This window comes from Coregonus clupeaformis, chromosome 1 (genome assembly GCF_020615455.1).
Source record: "Coregonus clupeaformis isolate EN_2021a chromosome 1, ASM2061545v1, whole genome shotgun sequence".
NCBI classification, from domain to species: domain Eukaryota; kingdom Metazoa; phylum Chordata; class Actinopteri; order Salmoniformes; family Salmonidae; genus Coregonus; species Coregonus clupeaformis.
This window is the reverse complement of record NC_059192.1, coordinates 99,255,347-99,258,773: the sequence shown is the minus strand read 5'-3', so window position 1 is coordinate 99,258,773 and position 3,427 is coordinate 99,255,347.

Below are 3,427 nucleotides of genomic sequence, written 5' to 3'. Positions count from 1 at the left end.
ATCTCAATGATGACGATAAGATGTATTGTGTGTATAGTCTCTGTCTCTCTGTCTTAGTATGCTGTCTTGTCTCACCGATGCTCTGAATGTCCCTACAGTCCAAATTGCAATGAGGTGAGAAAAAGTGTTTATGCACTTTATATGTGAGAGAGAGAGAGAGAGAAAGAGAGAGAGAGAGAGAGAGAGAGAGAGAGAGAGAGAGAGAGAGAGAGAGAGAGAGAGAGAGAGAGAGAGAGAGAGAGGTGACAAAGGCCAGGTGTTTATGTAGTGTGTGTGTGTGTGTGTGTGTGTGTGTGTGTGTGTGTGTGTGTGTGTATTAGAGAGGTTTCTGTTCCCTATGGTATAAAGAACAGAGATATATCACAGAGTTGAAATAAAGACAAATTATTCAACTTGTCTTCTTTTTATTTTATTCTAAATTGTCACATAAAAAATCTGATAATATCTTATCGATTACAAAAATATTTAAAAACATTACATTACATTTCACATTTTAGTAATTTAGCAGACACTCTTATCCACAGCGACTTACATTCAGTGCATTCGACTATGGAAGGTAAAGACAACCACATATCACAGTCTTTGGAAGGAAAATCTGCGCAAAATCAGTGCTAGTGAGAAAAGACAAGTGCGAGTGTGAGTGTAGAAAGACATACAAGAGTAATGTGCTATAAGTATTGAGTTAACATAATCATAAAACATAATAAACTATTTTATTTACCCCTGAGAAATGATCTATGGACCTCAGGGTTGGGATCAATTCCATTTCAATTCAATAATTTCTCAAAACTTTACCGTTAGGAAAAATTAGAATTTCAGTTTACTTCCTGAATTGACTGAATTTAAATAGAATTGACCCCAACCCTGATGGACAACAGCACAACAACTACAATGACTGCTATCTCTACAACTTCCCTAAGATGACCAAAACGATCAAAGTGATGACCAGGAGGACCACTAGCATGACTACAAAGACTCTGGTGAACCGTTGTCTCAGCAATAGTCCCAACTGGGACGTGGTCTGGTGCTGCTCCGGATCCCAAGTGGTTCGAACCAAATGGTCCCAGGTGTTCTGGTCCGGACCTGATCGTTCTGGGGGTTCGGAGTCATACTCCCCTGAGATGACATCCGATTTTTGTTATAATGAAACAACAGCAAGAGACATTGGCTAATTAGTCTTCTTTTCTTCTTTGATTTTTATTCAAAATAATCACAGAAAAAAAGTTTTCATTCATGTAAATTCATGTTTTTAAAAAGATATATAATCTATTACAAATAGACCTAATAACATTTACATTTTAGTCATTTAGCAGACGCCCTTATCCAGAGCGACTTACAGTTAGTGAGTGCATACATTATTTAAAAAAAATAATCATACTGGCCCCCCGTGGGAATCAAACCCACAACCCTGGCGTTGCAAACGCCATGCTCTACCAACTGAGCTACATCCCTGCCGCCCCATGGGTCTCCCGGTCACGGCCGGCTACGACAGAGCCTGGATTCAAACCAGAATCTCTAGTGGCACAGCTAGCACTGCGATGCAGTGCCTTAGACCACTGCGCCACTCGGGAGACTATTTGAAACATAACTATTTGACTATTTATAAAATAATATAACTATTGTATTTACTGGGCTTATGACCTAACCAACCAAAACACTATGGCAAATTACCTATGTACTTAACCTATAAACGCACAATGGCTAACATCAGACTCCTGTATCTACAACTTCCCTAAGATGCTCAAAATGATAGAAGCGATCACCAGGAAGACCACAAACAAGATGAAGACCTTGAAAGCTCTGAGGAGGCGCTCTCTCAGCAACAGCCCCATGTAGCCAGTCTTGTCCAGGAATGTCGCAAGCTCCAGCTCAGGGTCCCAGATGATGCGGATCAAATCCAGATTTACAAGGTGGGTGCGTTCGGAGTCAAACTCCCTTGTGCTCGGTGACATAGGTGGCTGTCATGTCCCCTTGCCTCAGCCTGATGATGATGCGGTCCTTGTTGCATCAGCGGTAGCCCAGGGATAGCCCGTAGTCCTGTCTCACATAGTCCGGTAGGTCCTTGGCTTTGGAATAGGTCTCTGTGTTCAGGTTGCCCACCTCGAAGTAGCTTTCCCTGTGGTCTCGCAATAGAACTGGGAGAAACTCCTCGAAGTTGCCAAAGTAGTGGAAGCCGAAGTCGCCTCTCTCAGGGTGGCACTGTACCAGCATTTTGCCATGGTGATTGAACGCCACGCATTCGTTGGCGAACCAGAAGAGGAGCTTGAGGCCTTGTCGGGGGGAAGGACGGCCGAAGCCAGAGTCCTTAAGGTCTTGTATGGTGCTGAGCCGACTACCTTCTTCTCTGACAGACTGCACCATATTGAACTGTAGGGATAGAGAGATAGAAGGGGGGTTGGAGAGAGAGAGAGAGAGAGAGAGAGAGATAGAGAGAGAGAGAGAGAGAGAGAGAGGGAGAGGGACAGAGAGAAAATGCTAGAGAGAGAGAGAGACAGAGAAAGGGAGAATGGGGGAGTGATATTCAGGCATCAAAGTAGATTAGTAAAACCAATATCAAGAAACGTTTGACTTTTTCAAACAAGTATGTTGCTAATAACACCCACCACCAGATAATAATGTTCATAACACACTGCTGCATTGAAAAACCCTACACACATGCAAGCATGGACACACACACACACACACACACACAGACATCCAGTGCTTGAGCTCCTGTTCCTCTTATAGAATATTTGCTCAAAAGTATTGGGGAGCACCTGCACCACAGTACCAGCACCCAAAATGAGTCAAGCACTGCGCATACATAAACTTACACACAGACACACACACGTTAAAGTTAGTACCTTATTTATGGTGAGTGGCCGGCCTCTCCACTACTTTCAGAAGATGTGGTGACTAGTCTGTGACTGTGATAGACTGATTATTCACATGACTGATTGTTGCCTAGGTAAGAGGTGAGAGAGAGGGACTGCCATGCAAGGAAACCAAACTGAAACATTGTCATAAGAACCCTGCTCGGGACTATGTGTGTTTTCAAGTCTGCATTAGCTTTACTGTAAATTACTGTGAGTGCACAATAATGTTTTATGTAACTTTGAAGGCAAGATTAAAATGTACGTCAATGGACCTTGCACCTAGTCACACGTAATAATAAATTGCATGTTCTTAAAAGTTGTGGCAAGCTGTGCGTTGCAGCCTCTCCCTGTGTACGTACTCGTGCACATAGACTTGGCCACGATCACGCAAACCCCAATGCTGCGTAATTTGCAGTCAGTCATAACTTCTAGAACATGAGGTTAATCACCTAATGTGGAGTTGAAACACAAACTAATGTGTATATAATTCTGTTGAATTTCATATTGACTTTAAAACAGATAATTGAAAAAGATTGTGTTTTCTGATTATTATCCATTGGTGTGTGTGTGCC